This window comes from Furipterus horrens, unplaced genomic scaffold (genome assembly GCF_987537825.1).
Source record: "Furipterus horrens unplaced genomic scaffold, mFurHor1.1.pri manual_scaffold_8, whole genome shotgun sequence".
In the NCBI taxonomy this organism is placed as follows: domain Eukaryota; kingdom Metazoa; phylum Chordata; class Mammalia; order Chiroptera; family Furipteridae; genus Furipterus; species Furipterus horrens.
This window is the reverse complement of record NW_028327178.1, coordinates 39,414,964-39,436,454: the sequence shown is the minus strand read 5'-3', so window position 1 is coordinate 39,436,454 and position 21,491 is coordinate 39,414,964.

Below are 21,491 nucleotides of genomic sequence, written 5' to 3'. Positions count from 1 at the left end.
CTTTGGAAAATAAAAGAAGTACTTAGATATAAAGATAACAAAATATATCAAGATCCCTATGAGGAAAATTATAAAACTCTGATGAAAGAAATCAAAAAGGAACTAAATAAACAGAGATATATTCCATTTTCATGGATGGAAAGAACAATATTGTCAAGATACAAGACTTTACAATTTGATTTTTAGATTCAATACAATTTCATTCAAAATTTTGGAAACTTAATTTTTGAACGTCAAGAAACTGATTCTAAACTTTACATGGAAAATCAGAAGACCTAGAATAACTAGCACAATACGGAAAGAGAAGAACAAACTTGGAGGACTGACACTACCTGACTCCAAGTCTTACTATAAAGCTACAGTAATCAAGATACTGTTGTATTAAAAGAATAGATAAATAGAGCAATGAAAAAATATAGAAAGCTCAGAAATAGAATCGCACACATATTTTAAAGTATATTTTATTGATTATGTTGTTACAGTAGTTCTAATTTTTTCCCCTTTGCTCCCCTCTGCCCAGTATCCAACTTCCTTCCAGAAATTCCACTCCCCTTAATTCATGTTCATGAGTTGTGCATATAAGTTCTTTGGCTTCACCCTTTCCTATATCATTCTTAACTTCCCCGTGTCTATTTTTACCAAGCGATTATTCTTCTTAATCCTTGCACCATATCCTCATTTCTCTGCCTCACTCCTCCCAGCTGATAACCCTTCAAATGATCCCCATACCTATGATTCTGTTCCTATTCTAGTCTGCTTAACTGGATTTTGTTTTTATCTTTTAGATTCAGTCGTTGATAGTTGTGACTTTGTTGTCATTTTAGTGTTCATAGTTTTGATCTTCTTTTTCTTAAGTAAGTCTCTGTGAACATTTTATATAATAATGGCTTGGTGATGATGAGCTCCTTTAGCTTTACCTTGTCTGGGAAGCTCTTCATCGACCCTTCCATTCCAAATGATAGCTTTGCTGGATAGAGTAATCCTGGTTGCAGGTTGCCTTTCATCATATTGAATAATGCTTGCCAGTCCCTTCCTGCTTGCAAAGTGTCCTCTGATAAATCAACTGATAGTCCTATAGTCACCCCCCTGTAGGAAACTCTCCACCTCTCTCTTGCTGCCCCCAGGACTCTTTTCATCTTTCACTTTTGGCATCTCAATCATGATTCATCCTGATGTGGTCCCCTCTGGGTCCAGCTCGCCTGGGACCCTCCGTGCTTCATGGACCTGTATGTTCACCTCTTTCACAAAGTTTGGGAAATTTATCTCTTTTTTTTTCAATTCTTGCTTCCTCATTCTGCACTGGTTGACTGTTTTATTCTTCCCTATGTTCCAAATCATTGGTTTGAACCCCAGTTTTCGTCCCTTCACCATTGGTTTTGTGTGGATTTTCCTTCATTTCACTTAGCATAGCCTTCACTTATTCTCTTATGCATTTGCCATACTCAAGCATATCTGTTAAGCCTGTGAGCATTTTTATCACCAGTGTTTTGAATTCTGCATCTGTTAGGTTGTCTATCTCCTCATCTGTTAGGTTGGCTATCTCCTCATCACTTAGTTCTCCCACTGGAACCTTGATCCATTTCCCCTTTTGGGCCATACTTCTCTGTCTCCTCATTGTGACATGCTCCTGCATTTGTTTGCTTCCACATCCCAGGTAGAGCTGTCGCTCCTCTTATGTTGTAAGGGGCGGAGCCTTAGTGTTTCATCAGTATAGGGAGACCTGTTTCACCACCTTGTGGTGCTGTATGTGGGGGAGGGGTCTGAGAGGGAACAATGCCACCTGCCTGGCACTTGCTCCTTTTCTAAGCACCTTTCCCACTTCTGCACCAGACTGGCACCCCTCTAGCTGCTGCCCCGGCCGTCATTTCCAGAGTGGTGGGTCTACGGATGTTCTAGGACCGTGGGGGCCCTTTAGACAAGCAGACTTTGCTGAGAGACTAGAAGTTTCTGCCTCCACTCCGACCCCCACTGGTCTGCACAGTCAGAAGCAATGAGGTTTGATTTTCCCCACTGCTAGGACCATGAGCTGCGAGGTCTGGTGAGGAGCTGGAAACGCTCCCTAGGTGTCCCTCCTGACTTTTTAAAACATGTGACTGAGCTTTCCACCGGCCTGCCACTGCTGCCACTGCTACTACCACCACACCACATCCTCTCCACCCTGGCTGCACCCCTCCTACCTGTCTGGATGAGTATTTCTTCTTTATATCTTTGTTTGCTGGACTTCCACATAGTTTGATTTTCTGGAACTTTTGGTTGTTTCCTGTTTTGAGGTAGTTGTATTCTTTCTTAGTTGTGAAGGGAGTTGCAGCGTGTCTGTCTATGCCTCCATCTTGGCCGGAAGTCCTTCAGAATCACGCATATTTAACAAAGGAGAAAAGGTAATATAATGAAGCAAATAGTCTCTTCAACAGGTGGTACTGTAGTAATTGGACATCCACAGCAAACTGCCTCCCCTCCCCCCCAAAACAGAATCTAGATGTAGCCATTACACCCTTCCCCAAAATTACCTCAAAATAGATTGCGGACCTTAATGTAAAATAAAAATGATAAAACTCCTAGAAGATAAGATGGAAGAAAATCTGTATAACTTTGGTTTTGGTGATGACTTTTTAGGTATGACATAAAAGGTACAATCTATGAAAGAAATAACTGATAAGTTGGACTTCATTAAATTAAGATTAAAATTTTTTGCTCTGTGAAAGACACTATCAAGAGAATAAGACGAGAAGCCAGAGACTTCGAGAAAATATTTGCAAAGATGTATCTAATAAAGGACTGTTATCTAAAGCATACTAAGAACGCTTAAAGTTTGACAATATAAAAACACATAACCCAACTTAAAAATAAGCAAAAGATCTGAACAGACATCTCTGCAAAAAGATGTACTGATGGCAAATAAGCATATGAAAAGATGCTCAGCATGAATGTCATTAAAGAATTGCAAATTAAAATGAGACTAAACACCAAGATCCAAAACACTGACAACAGCAAATGCTGGTGAGGAAATAGGGCAACAGAAACTCATTCATTCCTGGTGGGAGTGCAAAATGGTACTACCACTTTGGAGAACAGTGGGGGTATTCTTTTTCTTTTTTCTTTCTTTAAAAATATTTTTTATTATTATTTATTATGCTGTTACAGTTGTCCCAATTTCTTTTCCCTCTGCTTCCCACTTCCCTCCAGTTGTCCTCCCCTTAGTCCATGCCCATTAGTTGTGCATATAGTTCTTCTCAACATCTTCTTGTCTACTCCATTCCCTCCTATGCTTCTTAATTCTTGCATCATCTCCCTCCCTTTTCCCCCTTCCCCCTCCCCACTGACCTACCCCCAATATGTTCCCCGTACCTATAATTCTTTTCCCACTCTCGTTGCCTACTTAGTTTGCCTTTGTTTCAATTCCCTAGCTTCTGCTATTGGTTGTTGTGATACAGTTTTCATTTTAATGTTCATTGTTTTAATCCTCCTTCTAAACCAGTCCCTTTAACATCTCATATAACAATGGTTTGGGTCTAACAAACTCCTTCAGTTTTACTTTGTCCTGGAAACACTTTCTCTGCCCTTCTATCCTGAATGACAGCTTTGCTGGATAGAGTAATCGTGGTTGTAAGTTTTTGATTTTTCATTATTTTGAATATTTCTTGCCAGTCCCTTCTTGCCTGCAGGGTCTCCTTTGAGAAATCAGCTGATGGTCTAATTGGGACCCCTTTGTACATAATTCTTCTCTTCTCTCTTGCTGCTTTTAAGATTCTCTCTTTATCTTTAATTTTTGACATTTTGATGATAATGTGTCTTAGTGTGGTCCTCCCTGGGTCCAGCTTATCCAGAACTCTCTGTGCTTCCTGGACCTGTAAGTTCATTTCCTTCCCCAAGTTAGGGAAGTTCTGCTTCATTATTTTTTCACATAATTTTTCAATTTCTAGTCCTTCTTCTTCACCCTCTAGCAATCCGATAATTTGAATGGTTGATTGCTTATAGCTGTCCCAGAGGTTTCTGAGCCTCTCATTATATTTCTCACTTTTTGTTTCCTCTTTCTGCACTGATTGACTGTTTGTTCCCTCCCTATGTTCCGATTTGTTATTTTGATCCATGGCTTTCCCTTCCTCACCACTTGTCTTGTATGCATTTTTGTTCATTTCAGCGGGGCTAGCCTTCATCCCTTTCTTGTCTTAATTCAGCCCTGCTGTTAGGCCTGTAAGTTGCTTTATGACTATAGCTCTGAACTGAGCCTTGGAAAGATTCGCTATTTGTTCATTGGTCAAGGCTTTTATTTGTTTTTTTGTTAGCTGTGTGATTGGTATTTCAAACATTAATTCTGCCATTCTGATTGTTTTGTTTATCTTTCTTTCTTGGGCAGAGTGCTGTCACACCTCCTATGCTATATTGGGCGGAACCCTGTGTGCTCCTCACAAGCTGGCAACCTTTCTCACCACACTGTGGCACTTTGCGTGGGGGTGGGGGTCCAAGATGGATTCCTGCTGCTACTCTCCACTGAGGAACAGGGCTGCCTCCCAATGGGGTCTGCCTTTCCAGGCATTGGAATTGCAAGCCAATGGATCTCTTCTGCAGCCGGGGCCGGCTCCCAGGCACTTCTCTCCTCCCCCCAAATACAGGTGTCTGCTTACCGGGTCCCGCTGTTCACTGCTGCAGCTGCCACCCCCAGCACAGTTTGATCTTTCTCAGCCATGGGTTTGCACTTCCTACCCGTCTGGACAAGCACCACTTGTTTATGACTTCATACGCTGGACTTCCATGTAGCTTTATTTTCAGGAACTTCTTATTATTTTTAGTTTTGCAGTAGTTGTAATTCTTCTTAGTTGTAGAGGGAGACAGAGCATGTCAGGCTACGCCTCCATCTTGGCCGGATGTCTCAGTGGGGGTGTTTCTTTTAAAACTAAAAATGCTGTGGTACCAGGTGGGTACCAGGCTTACTTGGGGGATCACTGCACAAGTTACATAAATGTCTAACCAGTATCCTGAATACCTGAAACTAATAGAATATAAAATGCCTACTGTAATTGAAAAAAACAATTAAACATGCTTTTACCAGATGTTCCAGCAATCACGCTCCTAGGTATTTACTGAATGAATTAAAAACTTATGTCCACACAAAAACCTACACACAGATATTTATAGCAGTTTTATTTAAATTGCCAAAAGTTGGAAGGAATCACGATGTCCTTCAGTAGGTGAACAGATAAATAAACTATGGTACATCCAGATCCAGACAATGGAATATTATTTGGTGCTTAAAAAAATGAATTCAAGCCATGATAAATATGGAGAAAACTTAAATGCATATTACCAAGTGAAAGAAGCCAATCTGAAAAGGCTATATACTGTGTGATCCCAACGATTATGACATTGTGGAAAAGACAAAACTTTGGAGATAGTAAAAAGATAAGTGGTTGCCAGGAGTTGGGGAGTGGGTGAGCAAAATAAATAGGAGTGTAGAAGATTTTTAGGACAGTGAAATTGCCCTGTATGATACTATAATGGACAACACATGTCATTATCTGTTTGTCCAAACAAACAGAATGTATGATACTAGGAGTGATGCATAATATAAACTTCGGATTTTCAGTGAAGATGATGTGTCAGTGTAGGTTCATTGATTATAACAAATGTACCACTCTGGTGTGGAATGTTGATAGTGGGGAGGCTGTGCATGTGTTAGGGCAAGGGGTATATGGGAATTCTGTAATTTCTGTTTAATTTTGCTGTGAACATAAAACTGCACAGTGGTCAGCAAAAGCCAAATATATCCTTTTTTTTTTTTAAATCCTCACCAAAGGACATGTTTTCATTCCTTTTAGAGAGAAAAGAAAGGAGAGAGAGTGAGAGATTGATGTGAGGTCAGGGCACATACAAGAATCAACCAATAAATGCATAAATAAGTGGAACAATAAATCGATGTGTCTCTCTCAAAAAAAAATAAACCAATAAAAATTTAAAGCTAATCTTTAAAAACAAGATTCAACATGAACAAGTATGCAATAATGCTGAATATTAAAAATAATTTAGAAGCATAATAGTATAGAATAAAGTTAAAAACAAATGCACATACATATATATTTACTATATAATAAAGTTAGCATTATAAATCACTGAGGAAAGAATAGTTCATTCAATAAATTGTGTTGGGCTATTTGGCTATCCATTTGGCAGGAAATAGATTTAATCTCTTTCTCAAATCATATACCAAAATAAGTTCCAGATGAGTTAGCATTGAAATGTAAAAAAGTGAACCATAAAAATTCTAGAAGAAAATATAAATGAATGAGAAGGACATCAAAGGCAGAGGCCATACATTTTTTTAAAATGACAACACAAAAGCAAATGCATTTCAAAGAGTCTATAAACAAAAATGAAAGGCCAACCAAAAACACTTAAGGGTAACTAACTTATAGTTGGGGAAGGATCAATATCTTTAATACTCAAAAAAATTGATAAAAATTCCAGTGGACAAATTTTCAATAATAAATTGTGCAAAAGACATGAACAAGTTTATGGTAGAAGAAAGATTACAAGTGGCAATGAAAATGTCCATTCCACTAGTATATATAAACATGCAAATTAAAGCAACATGAAAACAGATTCTTCAACTGTGAGGAGGAGGAAATGGAGGAAATAGCAATTCAGTTGGGACCTGGGGCATAGAAAAGTCAGCAAATTGGACATGTAGGCATAGGGAACTACAGAGCAAAGGCAAACTTGATTGGAATATAAGTAGTATGGCAAAGCTAGGTATTTGTGAGTTAGAAGAGACTAGAAAATTTTGGAGGATAATATCAATGTTGGATTTTATTTTATTTTTTGAGATGACACTGGTTTTCAGGGCTTGGCAAAGAAAAAACAAAAAACACACCAATATATAACATATAATAAAAAAAACTATAACAGTAAAAAGAAAACAATCAAATTTGGAAATCTCATCATGAGAGGGATTTTTTGCTTTCATAGAGTTGTTACTAAAGCATGAAAAACCTCAATGGCTAGAAAGAAGGAATGGTTTTCAGTCCAAAAGGCAGTGAGTGGGCTAGACAAACTGCAGGTTGTGTTGGTTCTGACCCTAGAGCACCTGATGCCAGGAGCCTCAATCACTGCTCTCCACTAGCAGAGAACTTTTAGGCCACACCACTCAATGGATCAATTTATTTTATGGTAGTTTTTGCAGAGCTCAAAAGAATAAATGCCATTTATGAAAGAATGAAGGCCCTTTAGAATTATTTAAATGCTTATTTTCAACATATTATTTCAGAAGGCAACTTAACATTTGTAGTCATTTATAAGGAAACTAGCAACTTCTAAAACTTCTGAATATGAGAAGTATGGGGAAGAGAGAGAAAATAAGAATGAAGAAAATAAATGAAAATGACTGCAGAAATGTTAGTCCTGGGAAATGCTCCTCCAGTCTGGTATCATAGGACTCTGCTAGACATTTCTGGGTGGGTGTGCCCTCCTGCTAGATATACCAGGGTTTGAGATGCAGTCACTTCTCAAGCCAGGTTTCTGTGTGTGGTCACTGACAGTTCTGTGTTGATATGGCCCAATCAATTTCCTTTCCATCAGTAGTTTTTTTGCTACATTTTCCCTAAAATGCTTTACAATAATAGTTTAATTAACCTCCTAGGTATTCATGTCACTTCAAGATCAATCTGATCCAACTCTCTTACAAACTGGTCCTAAACTTAGAAATGATTCTTAGCTAACAGTTTATTAAGAATGTGTAGTGACAATAAGCTACTCACTCTGACCTCCATCCCAAAGGTTTATAATGAAATTCTAGCAAGGCTCTGCCCCTGCAGACCCAGCATGCAATATTGAATGATTGCTGAAAGAGCAATTTCAAAGGCACAGTTTTGCAGAAGCATTCTTTTTACTGCTGTAGCATCTACATATCCACCTTGAAGCTTAGACACAAATCTTTCTGTATGTGGCTTTTTATTACTTGACAAGAAGGTTGGGATCCTTATTGATTTCCCAAATTAAAAAAAAAAAAAAAGCTCTAATACAGGGTGCCTCTTTCCCTGGTCAGTTCTCAAGCTCTTAGACACTGCTTGATGAATTCGTAGAACATTTTTGCAATCTGGTATTGATTTACTATCTTCATCTTAAACTCTGCCAAATTATTATTTTATTGGGGGGGAAAATACGGATACCACAAAGTGACACATATTCCTAAGAAATATTGGCAGGCAGCCCTTTCCTACTAGGAGACTGCAGTGGCCCCCATCTGTCTCTCCCAGAGGGACAACATGTACCATGTTCCTTCACAGGGATACATCTGGATCAAAGAAATGATTGTTCTTGTCTTGTGTTCTTTGAAAATAAAATCTGATACTCAGTTTTCCTAGTGACCTAGGCCTGAGTGTCTGTTGGGTTTTCCTGCCACCTATTCTGCAATAGTGAATGACAAGGGTCTACCTTAACACAGCGTGTGATCACTGCTTGGGTGATGTATGGCAACAAGGTGAGGATGAACACTGAGGCAAAGATGAAGCCATGACTGATTTTCAAAGAAGATAGATTCATACTGACTTCTGTCATGGTAACTGCTGACAAAATGAATGGTGGCCTTCTAATACTTGACAGGAGGGAGAACCAAGGATGGTGATTATGCAAGAACTTCTTTTTAGATTCCCATTGGAGGCATGCAAGAAGGGCAGCATTAGCACTGCTATGAGTCTCTGAAGGTACTGGCAACATCGAAAGTTTTCCGGAAAGAAGCCATTCTTTTGGTTCACAAACAAAAGGGCTCTGAGAGTGAAAGACTTCAAAAGAAAAATTTATCTTTAGGTGGGAGGTGATAAGGATGCTGTGGAAAAGATTTTGAATTTAGGATCAGCAGAGCTCACTTGCACTTCCCACTCTGCCTTGTGTAGGAGTTCTCTAGCTGTGCCTCACTGCATTCTGAGCCTCAGTTACAGCCTGAGGAAGACTGAATGTTACATTCTCCTTCAGGAATGGGGATGGTATTATGTTGCTGGCACTGACTGGAAGATCTTACTGCAGGATGTGCCATCGATGGAGCAACCAAAGAGGTTCTGACTGCTAGTAGAGTTTGCAAAGACTTTGTCTTCATTTGTGGGAATTGAGGTATTATTCCTGTGCCTATCAAGTTAGTGGCCTGTTAGTCTTCTTTCAGTATTTTAATATATGCCAAACCCTTTTCCCACTTCAGGACCTTTGCTCTTACTAGTCTCCCCACCTGGAATGTTATTTCCCCCAAATCTGAGCCTAATTAATTCATCCTCAGCTTCAATGTCACTTTCTTAGATAAGATTTGGTGTCCTATCAAATATTCCCAGAGCACCCAGCACTCTGCTTCATAGCGCTTATCACAATCATAATTCCACCCTTATTTGTGTAATTATATAATTTTCTTCTTCCCATTTGACTAGTGCTCCATGAGAACAGCAGCCATTTTCTGTTTTATTCAATATAATTTACTTCAACAGCCAACACATGTGACAGGCGTGAAACAAACCTTTGTAATAGATTAAACCTGTGGGAGCAATAATCACTTTTCTTGAGTACCTGCATATTTCAGGCCAAGTGAAGTCTTGGATTTATCCACTCTCTTCCAAAAGAAACAGCCACTGGTAAGATATTTGGATTAATCACATCATTTGATGTTTTGGTTTGCATAGCACTTCCACTCCGTCGGTGTGCTCGGCAACAAAAGCTCCTTATAATGCGTTCCAGAAGCCTGAAATTTTTCAAACATAGAGGATTAAGTCTGATGGATTGTAAGCTACTCGCAAAGTACTAACAGCATTGAGCTCATTTTCAGTCAACTTGAAAGCGCACCTCCTTCCTCTTAACAGCAAGCAACAGATTGTTCTTTAGGTTTGAAGCAATCTAATGAGTATGACATGGGAAGTAGGTATAAAAAAAGCAACATGGCTAACAGACAATGCTAATTTTATGAATATTTAGGTTTCGATCACTTCAACTATTGCCTATATGCAGAATTGGCATCTGAAAGGTTTTTTCCCCTCTGTAAAAAACTGTGAAGACAGCAAACATGCCATTTTGATTAATAAAGCAACAAGCCTCACAAATACCAGAGGCTTAGGGTCACCGACAGGGCTGAAGTGTTATCAGAGAAGCAGAACTTTTGGTGCTAAAATCTCGGGCATCCTCAGCAAATCAGGACTGTTGGTCACAAAGCCCCAAATGAAATCCCCATCCTTGGGTTCTAGTTCCAGCTCTTTCTCTAGGTTAGTCATGCTCTGGTCAAGTTTTTGGAATTTTCTTTCCTTTTCTGCATAATGAGGCAATCAAAGGATGACTGATGCTCCTGTGAGCTCTGAAATAATTGGTATTTAATATTCTATGAAATGAAGACATTAGGGCAGCAATCGTCATGAGAGAGAAACTAGAGGGAGATAAGAAGCTTATCACTAGCATTTATAAGCCTTGGTGGTGTTAAGACTCACACTGTAACAATTCCTCCCTCTCAGACTTAAGACCCTTTATAATCTTATAAAGAACAATGGGCAAAGGTCTCGTGCTCCTCTAGCTGCTTCAAGCTGGACATAGTTGTCATCCTACCTACCCTTGGGTCCAGAAATCCCTAGTAAGTGTGGGGCTGTGGAGGGGAGTGTGGCCTTCCCACATGGGGAAGGATCTTGCAGACTCCAGGTCAGTTGGCTGTCCCCGGGCAATGGCATGCTCAGTTTAATAAGCTGGCATCCTTGTTGTATTCTGGAGGCAACAGATTTTGCAACAGGGTTAAAAGGCATCATTAAAACTGTAACCACTAGACGACAAAAGGCAGGGATTAATTTTTCAATGTCTCACATTTGAAAAAAAAAAGGTTTCTTTGGAGGAAAGTGTGCAAGCCATGTCACAGCTGTCCAAAGCCCTTTTGCCCACTATACTTAGTTTGAGCTGAGGGGAATATTTTAAGTTTTCCCCCCTCAGACCTCTGGTTAGAAAGTGGGGGTCCCACCCCCAATTAATTAGTTAATTTTTTAAAAAAAGAATAATATAGGAAAGGGTGAAGCCAAAGAACTGACATGCATGACCCATTGACATGAACTAAGGAGGCTGGAGTTGCTGGAGGGCAGGGAGGTACTGGGTGGAGGGGAGCAAGGGAAAAAGAAATTGGGACAACTGTAACAGCATAATCAATAAAATATACTTTAGAAAAAAAATTCTGCCAGCCCCTGATCTAAGTCTTCTACTTATATTTAAATCCTATTTTTTCTTAATACTTGTGATTATTTCTAATATGAAATAATAGGGGGGAGGGGAGAGGGAGAGAAGGGGGATAAGTAAGGGAAGGGATTAGTCAAAGAACCTGTATAAAAGACTCATGGACATGGACAATGGGGAGGGATATGATTGCGGGAGAGGGGGCAGGTTGGGTGGGGGAGAGAAATTAGGGGAAAAGGGGACAACTGTAATTGAAAAACCAAAATTAAAAAAAAAATAAAAAAAAAATAAATAAACATAGACTGAGTCCATATTCTGTTAAAAAAAACAAAAACAAAAACAAAATTTATTAAAAAAAAGAAGACTTTACACTGGAACACAAAATGGGTGGGGTACTCTGGAGAGCTGGCCACATCTGCTCATTTACTTAACTTACTCCTTATAAAACTCAGTGGGTTAGATGGTTGTGATATTGCAATTGATAATAATAAATATATATTTTGTCTTTGTTTTTGTCCTGGCACAGAGGTCCTAAAACCCTTGGTGATTGCTGAGGGTGGGGGGCAGGTGGAGAAGGCTATGGGGCGGGTAAATGGTGATGAACGGAGACTTGACTTGGGATAGTGAGCACATAATAGTGTACAGATGATGTGTTTTAGAATTGTGCACCTGAAACCTGTATAATTTTGTTAACCAGTGTCACCCCAATAAATTCATTAAAAAACTATTCATAACATTTCTAAATAATTTTTTTTATGCTTGTTCTATCAGTTACATAGAAGAGTATGTTAAAAATACTAGGTAATGATTGTGGATTTTTCTATTTCTCTTTTTAGTCTGTCATTTTGCTTTGTATATTTCAATGTTATATTTTTTAAGACCATATGCATTTAGAATTGGTATAACTTACTGAGAGATTTATCATTAAGAGATATTTTCTCTATTTTCTGACCATTTTTGATGTTCACACTCAATCTAATTTGCCTTGTGATTATTGGTTTCGTAAACAATGTGGAAATGTGTATTATTTGATGTGTATGTTTTTCTTCAATTAAATTGCTAATTTTTACTTTAAAAAACAACAACACAAAACAGTGCTCAGGGAGCTTCTGGGTTGGAGAACAATTAGAGATTCAGGGGTGGCAGTTTGCTCAGAGAGCATGGGAGCCCCATATCTTGCCTTATGTATCTCTTCTATCTGGCTGTTTCTGAGTTATAAACTTTTATAATAAACCTGTAAACAGAAGTAAATGTTTCTCTGAGTCTGTGATCCACTCCAGCAAATTAATTGAAGCCAAGCAGGGAGTTGTGGAAACCTCCAATGTATAGTCTGTTGGTCAGAAAAGCACAGATGACAACCCAGACTTGCAACTGGCATCTGAACAGAGCAGGGCATTCTTATGGGACTGAGCCCTTGAACCGAGTTAAATTGTAGAACACCCAGTTGTTGTGGAAGGATTGGTTGGTGGTGTAAACACACACACACACACACACACACACACACACACTCATTAAAATTGGTGTCAGAATTGAAGTGGTAACATCATAGCACCCATTTTGCAGGTGAGGACATGAAGGGAAAAGAAGTAGAAGCTTGTTTGGGAGGTCACCCAGAGGGCAGTCAGTGAGCTGGTAGACAGACCATGTTGGCCCCACTCTTGGTCAGTCTTGCCTAAAAACCTGGGGATTCCTTCAGAGAGGGTTGGGGAAGCAGAAGCCAGATCTGCTGCAGGTTCTATTGGGGTCAACTGACCACAGCCACCATCTCACAAAGCAGTGAGGAGCTAGCTGCCCAGCAGCACAGACCTGCACTGGGTACCAAATAAGAAGAGTCTAGGCCCAGACTCTTCCTGCTAAGATTGTGCAACTCAGCCTGTGCCCTGTAAAGAAGATAAAAAGGCAAAATAAATAAATAAATAAATAAAAGACAAGCTTGAATATTTTCAATCCATAGTGTAATTTCACTTCAACTGTTGCCCAGGTCCTCACAGAATGAGGAGGCGGGAGCATGTGTACAGTTTGACAGACTCTGGAACCATCACTCAGAACCCTCCCCTGCCCCCCACCCCCCTGCCCTGCCCCAAGGTGGAAGGCTCCCTCACAAAAACACCGAGTGGGAGAGGGAAGCCCAAAGGAGAAAGGCACAAAGGTTAGTCCTGCTGGCAGGGAGAAGATAAGTTTGGGGTGGAGAAGGAGAAAGGGAATGTCAGCCAAAGGCAATAAACAGGCCTTCCACAAGTGCCTCAGAGCAACACTGGGGAGTCAAAAGAAATAAAGTCCATTAATAAATGAGAAGGGAAGGAAATGACTGCTTCAGGAATGTCTGGGGCACTCAACTATTTTCAAAATATCTTCAGCAAGAAAACTGAGAGGGCCTGCGTAAAAAGCAGGGGATCAGCATCGACCTGACAGCCCTAGGAGCTGATGCTAAGTGAGGACAGCTGAGAAGCCAAGTAGCCAGGAACCTCGCCTGCCAGGTAGGTGAGAGACAGAAAGCTGTCTTCTTAAGGAAAAATCTGCCACACTTGGTTATTTTCTCAGGGGGAGAACATCACAGTGACAAGGACATAGACCATGCATTGGTTTAGATCCTCCAGGTTTGAAACCTCTTGGAACTTGCAACCTCAGACCATTTTCCCAGACTATCCATTGGAAGTTTCTTCATCTAAACCCAAACCTAAGAACAGTACCTTCTTGTTGGGACTTACAAGAGAGCACAAGGATGCTCAGCTATTTGCATTTACAGGCCTATATCTCTTAACATCCCAAATCTGAGAAAATCGAAAATCAAAAGGATTTTGCTAACTCATTTGGCAACAAACATTGATCTGATCTAAAGTCATTTGACAGTTAAAGCTAACTTGAACTGATACTAGACTACTTTTATTTACCTAACTTAATGTGAATAGTCATATATTTAGCTACAGAAATATCAATGTGCTTGATTAATGGGTGCTGCCAAGAGTCTAATGGGAAGAGCTGATAATATACAGTACTTGCACATTTCTTCTCCAAGCTCTAAGATACTCTGAATCATGTTGGTTCAAAGGGTTTCAGAGAAAAGCTTTTGAGCCAACACCATGGTGACTCTTGGGTTCACCCCCTCATCATGAGCAGGGCAGTTTTGGCATGGAATTCTGACCTTGTAGCCCAAGTAGAGAATCAGCCTCAGAATAAGTTCCCCCAAATTCCAAGAGGCTTTGGCTCAGCCAGCCCTGCTCAAGAAAATGGCAAGAGCGAGCCTAATTTATTAGCTGTTAATGTTGTTACATAACAAACTTGATCTCTGAGTTGCAAAAACCCAGTTGTAAGAGGTAGAAATGTAAAGTGATCACAGTGACTGAAGTGTTAAGCTCAGAAAATATATGGGTTTCATGGCAAGAAGTTTCCAGAAGTCACCAAAGCTTATGAAGTGTTTTTTTTTTTTTCAAGAAAGGACTGTTACTTTTATTCAACATTAAGTTTTTTTTTTTATATTATGGTTTAATTTTAGTCCTATCAATTTCAACCAGAATTTTGAGCATAGAATATAATAAGTAGCAAGTCTCTGTGTCTGCAGCTTTCAAAAAACAAGGAGAAATGAAGATCTAAGTAACAACTGGAAATCGAGATATAAAGGTGATAGAAAGGAACAGGCTCTAATTGGGTGGTCAGGATTTGGGGGTAAGGTGGATAAGGATGTGGGAAGTAAGAGTGTGTTAACCAAGGAATTGGGCAGGGAGAGATTAATAGAGGAAAAGAGATATGTATAAGAAGAGGCAGGAACACGGCCAACTTGCCTGGGACTTCTTGTGGGCAGGTAAGTGGGTGTGTAAGGACACATGTCTGTGTTTGCTACACACACACACACACACATTGCCAATCCACATTGCATCCTTAACCAGGTCTGTTTCCTCTTCTGCATGAATATATCAGAAGACCCACATTTCCACCCTCCATGCTGAAGTAGGAAATGCACTTTCAGTGACCCTGTTGTGTCTCGGGCCTAGGACAGAACATAGGTAACTGTGAACCAAGCACACTATTACCAGGCTCTCTTTCTGAGTTGCCCAGGATGCTGGATTGTACAGTGGTTAAGAATGTGGTCCTAGAAACCCTATGCAGGAGTGTGAATCCCAATCCTTTATGAACTTGGCAAGTAACTTAATATCCCTACATTCAGTTTCTCCTTCTGTGAAACATACCTTTCTCATGGGGCTTTCTGAGGATTAAATGAGATAATTCTTGTAAAGCTGACCATGGGGCCTGTCACATAATGGTTTCTCCATCTATGGGCTCAGTGTGGTCTCTACTTACAGCAGCTCTGGGGCTCCCAGCAACACCAAGACATCCCCAATCCCTGCTAAGAATATTGAACCCTAAATAAAAACACCATTTGATTTTGAGGTCTCCTTGGTCAACAGCTGTTAACTGGGGTGGAGGGATTTGTTATTTCCTTAATCATATTAAACCTTCAGTCCCCAAATTTCTGAGCTAAGTTGCCCTGCTATTTCCTTCTTTCCCAGTTACAGCAAACTCACTCTGGGCTCCTTTTTCTATTCTGGGCCTAACTGTTGTGATAATGTCCAGGATAATCCTAGTTACATGGTTTTGCTTTCATGGGACTAACAGGGTGGGACCAGGACCACATTTACAGGCAACATGAGGCCACCATGTCTAAGATGCCTGCCTGTTGGTGTTGTTGCAAAAACTCCTAAGTTTTATTGGCAGAACGGATTCCAAGAATCTTTTTTTCAACTTCAGATAAGAAACTCTGGAAGAGAGACCATTCAAATGATATCCTTTAGAACTTGAAAAATACTCACTTGTCTTTCTCCTACTCCTTAAAAAATTTTTTTAAAAAAATTTATTGATGAGAGAGGGAGAGAGAGAGAGAAACATTGATTTGTTGTCACACTTATTGATACAGTCCCTGCTTGATTGTTGTATGTGCCCTGACCAGGGATCAAACCAGCAACCTTGATGTATCAGGATGACACTCTAACCAACTAAGCTACCCAGCCAGGGCTTCTTCTACTTCTTATTTATATACATATTATTTATGTTGAGAGATGTTTCTTTGATTGTTAGAGCAATCTTCTCTATTTCATGCTCCCAGTGTAGTCATTCCATCAAAAACAGAGAAGGGTACTGCTAGAAGAGGACTTGGTACTGGGGGTGGGTGTGGGGGAGGATACAAGGCGCCTGCACCATCTCTGTCTTTGAAGCTACTCTCCAAAGGCAGGTAAAGACACAGGAAAAGAATTACTTAACATGGCCTTTATCAGCTCTGGGGAATGTGGAGCCTGGAATCCTAATTCTGAAAAGAGTACTGGAATTACTTCAGTGAAATAAACATTAAGGATTAAAATAATAGATGAGAATGAGGGGCTATGAGAGAAAAGTCTATAAAACATGTATCTATAAATATACTTAGCAAAACAAAAGTCTTCTTCACTTAAAACTGCTAGGATGCCATTCAGAGATGATTACAAGCACCCTCTGTGCCATGTACAGTGGCAAGCACTTTACAACATTATTTTATTGTGAATTCTTAAAAAAGGATATTATAGCTGTTTTACCTTATTCAGAGAGAGAGAGAGAGAGAGAGAGAGAGAGAGAGAGAGAGAGAGAGAGAGAGAGAAGAGAGAGAGAGAGAGAGAGAGAGAGAGAGAGAGAGAGAGAGAGAGAGAGAGAGAGCACAAACTGAAGCTCTGAGGCTCTGAGAGGTTATGGAGCCAGGAAACAGTGGGGTTAGGATACAAGTTTAGGACTGTCTGTCTCCAAAGCCAGCAGCTACATGCCTTTCTCAGTTATTATGCTTTTTTTAGTATTCATAGTAAAATGTGGAAATGTAACCAGATTTTCCTCCTTTTAAAAAATTTATACTATCTCCTACTTCCTGATGATTACCTTTTGCAATTTCTATTCATTTATTAACTTATTTATTTATTCACTCATGCACCCATTAGTTATTTCTCTCTCTGTCTCTCTGCCTCGGAGGAATTACTGTTATAACCATTTTCCTTGAAGAATTTATAGTGGAATCTGTTCAAAGTTTGCTGTAGTGAGCTTGCTACAAAGCAGATTCACACATTTTGCCAGAAGATAAGGGCAAAAAGAAATATGGGAGGAAAAAGCAGTTTAGAGACAAGAGGAAGAGAAGACACCTTATCAGTATAAAAGCCTGCTCCACAAAATATTATTTAGTGATCATCATTTAATGATATCCTTATTTTTCCAGGCTGCATTGTGAATTCCTACAAAAAGAGAAAGAACTGTTCTGGGCGCTGGGTAGAGAGGAATCCACTTTCATTTCTGATAACAAGAGAGTCAGAATCAATTGTGTGCCATCAAAGATCTTCTGAGACAGCATGAATATTGTCCATGCACATTTTCTGAGAGTGCAGAACTGGGTTAGTGTGTTTCTGGACTGAGGGCCATGATAACTGTCCACAAATATTTAAAGAGTGTAAATGAAGACTTTATTGCTTTAAAATGTCTTCATAATAGTTTAGTTTTACCCTGGCTGGTTTGGCTCAGTGGATTGAGCGTCGGCCTGCGAGCTAAGTGTCGCTGGTTCGATCTTCCAGTCAGGGCACATCAGAGAAGGAAAACTCTGACTCCAAAAAACCGCCACTGCCTTGCGGCATACCTCTTCAGGGGAAAGGCTAAGGGAGTAAACCCCGACAGAAAATCCGGAGCCGGAGTCCCTAAGGCGGTTTGACGTTGTAGTCAACACCGGCAACTCCTGCGGCGCACCTGAAGCCAAGCTGTATTGACTCCGTCTTTCCCTTGGACCCTTCAGCTGCGAAGAGAGGGGGGGTCTGCTGCATGGGCAACAACAGACCCTCCATATCACCCTGCCCAGGCTCTGTAGCTTCAGCTTCACTGGAGAGGACACTCCAGCATCATCACAAGATGTCGATTCAACACGGGAGGAGACAGATACCGTGTCACTCCCGAGTCGGACTGCACAGCCATTCTTGGCGGTGCAGATAGACTCTTGAGAAGCTACACCATCGTCTCTCCAGACGGACGGCTGCCGACGACTAAAGCTGCAGAAGAAGAGTCTGGTGAGGAATTCTGAGCTCCAGGTCCCCCCAGAAACTTTGTATTTGGGGCTATAACAGAGTCAGAGAAGAGGCACTTGGGCACAGAGTGAAGGGGTCTTTGACGATGTATCAGCAAGGGGGAGACAAAGCCATAGAAGATACTACTGTAACTGATGGCCTCCACAAAGATTCATGAGGGAGGATAATTGCAATGTAATAGCATTTCAGAATAGTGGCAAGTATTCATTCATACTCCACTGAGGTGAAAGGAAAAAATAGAAGTATCTCCAGTTTTGAAAGAACATAGAGGGAGGGACCCAAGCTCAGGGAAGTGGAGGGTTGATGGTTTTGCTTGTATATAATTAGAGACTTCATTTCATCTTGTTCTCCTGCTACTGTCCACCTTTCCTCTATGTCTCTGCTCTTTGAAACTTCCTATAGAAGTGTGGGATGAGAACCCAGGAAAGACACTCAAAGTCGTTAAATAGTATTCCTTTTCGGCATCTCTAGTGAAAGGCTCCCTAGATTAATTCAGAACAATTAATTCTTATAAAGTGACTAAGGATAAAATTTCTTGGTACACAGATGGATTTTATTTATGCAGATAACAGGTCTCAAATTTATGTGGATAATTAGATTTTGGAGATACAAATACTAATTTGAGGGTGGGAGGAGGGTGTGTTGTATAACAAAATGGAAACATGTAGAGAGGAATCCTGTTAAATGTTATCTATCTTCCAAGATGAAGGCTGAATGTACAGAAATTAGATTTTTAATGACCTGTAAATGCCCTTGGAGAGATAGTGGATTGGTAAAGTCTTTTGGCCTGAGTAAATCACATAATTAAAAGATTATTTTTAACAGATGCAGCCAACTACAGGGCATTCAGAGCAGACAAAAAATGAAATCCCAAAACAAACAAACAAACAAAATCCCTTTGAGAGCAGATGAAGATGGAGAGAACTTCCTTTTGGTATTATATAAGAGATGGCTAATTATTTCTTTATAAATACTGAAGAGTATATGTCCTAAACAAGAATCATAATATCTTAGTTTCATCCAAATGCTAAATGGATGAAGTTAAATGGGAACATACAGTTATTTAACATTTCCATAGGATTCTGTTTGCCAAAAATGTATAATCACTTGTTACTGAATATTCATAACATCCCTCTAAAGCACAATTTCCCATACTGGGACTGTGAAGCTGTGGGGCTGGTGGAAGAATTCCAAGAGGGTCATGAGGACTGGAGTTGTAGTATTTCAAACAGCTGTCTGGTGGCAAAGGAAAATTGCGGCCTGCAGGAGGAAGGTACAGAGCTCCCAGCACCCTGCATTCCCTGTGCAAGTCTCCTGAGACCTGGGCCCTTTCTCAGAACCATACATGCCTCCCTGCAGGATCTTAGGTTCCATACACTCTCCTTTCCTCCATAGCAGCAGCTCGTGCCTCTGGGGAGGATGACATATAACTTAACACCAAAAAACAAGCAATCCAATTAAAAATTGAACAAAGAGGACATATACATGGCCAATAGAGAGAGCTGAGAAAATGTTAAGTTCCATGTATGTGACCTTAGTTCCCTTTTATTGTGCATTTTAGTGCCAATTAACATAAAATAATGTAATTAATAAAGTAAATTTAATTGATATACATAGAACTCTAACCCTTGAGAATGTACTTTTTACTATTGGAATAGTAAAAAAGTTGACATATATACAAGGCCACAAGGAGAACTTCAACCCTGAGCAGTATGGCTTAGTTGGTTGGGCGCCATCTTGCAAAGCAAAAGGTCACTCGTTTGATACCCAGACAGGGCACATGCCTGGGTTGCGGGTTCAGTCCCTGGTTAGGGCACATACAAGAGGCAACCAATAGATGTTTCTCTCTCACATCAATGTTTCCTTCTTCTTCTTCCCCCTCCCTTCCCCTCTCTCTAAAAAGTAAATAAATAAATATTTTTAAAAAGGAAATGTCGATAAATTTCCAAAATTAGAATGAGTATAAAAAAGCTTCTCTGATTAAAATTTATTTAGAAATTAATAATAAATTAGAAAAAAATTATTTCATCTGGAAATGCCAAATACTCTTTTTGTACAATGCTACTATTAGGGATATACTTGAAAATTATCTTAAAAATGAAAATAATTAAATGTATTAATATATTAGAACCTATAAGATAGAGTTAAAGCAGAACTCTGGGAAAATTTCAGAGTTTTAGTATTTATATTTATATTAATATAATAAAAATAAAGCACATATGTATAGATTTAACAAAAAAAGTGAATACTTAGCAAAAATATAGATAATATAGAAGGCAACTTAAAAATGCTATTGAGAAACAAACAAACAAAAGTCTTGAAAAAAATGGGACAACATACCTTATTTTCAAACTGGAAGACTTAAAGCTAAAACTTTCACTTTCTCTAAAAGAAATCTATAAATAAAATGTGAAGCCAATGAAGATGTAAGATTTTTAAAAACTAGATTAACTGTTTCTAAAGCTTATAATAAAAGTCAACAGTCATTACTTCATTTCTGTAATAGTGGGCTTGGTTATTTAAATTCTTCCACTGAAAGTAATGAAAAATTGGATAAAATATTAAGCAAAATTCTTCTTAAAAATACTGAACAGCTGATAACAAGGAGCTACCAACTGATTGATTAGCTTTTGCCATGGACATCTTTGTTGATCAGGTTAAACTGAGTTGACTATGGTTTTAATAGTCTCAGGATGAATAAAACAGAACCCAGGGACTTACCCAAGATTAAAGGGGTGGTCTGATAGGAGGGAGGTCTCATAGAGGGGAGGTTTTAAATGAGATTCTTACTTCACATTAAGCTGGAACTTCTAAAGGTGAACTAGAGGTAAACCTGCTCTCTTTTGCCCTCCTCAGAGGACTATGCAGAGAGTTGCCTTAACAATAAACAAAGCAGGGAAAAGAAACCTTTCCCTGATAGAATTTCACCATTGAACCACTGGTCAGAAGTTGCTCATACAGTACTTATACTCCAACTGCATTTCATTGTGGTGGGCCAAGAAACTTTAAGCTATAAATTTAGTTTAATGGGAAACCAAACCATAGTGCTCCCAAGCACCTGGCAAAAGCAAACCTTAATCATCTCTAGAGGATAACACTTTCATCTTAAGCCCCAGGGATTGTGTACAAATGATTTGTCACTGTCAGTAAGCAGTTCATTTGAAGACCACCAAACACATCAGAAAGCAAGGCACCATTAGTTAGTGCCAGCAAAAATAAACAAACAGTATAAGGGGGTCACAAAATTTCAGCTAT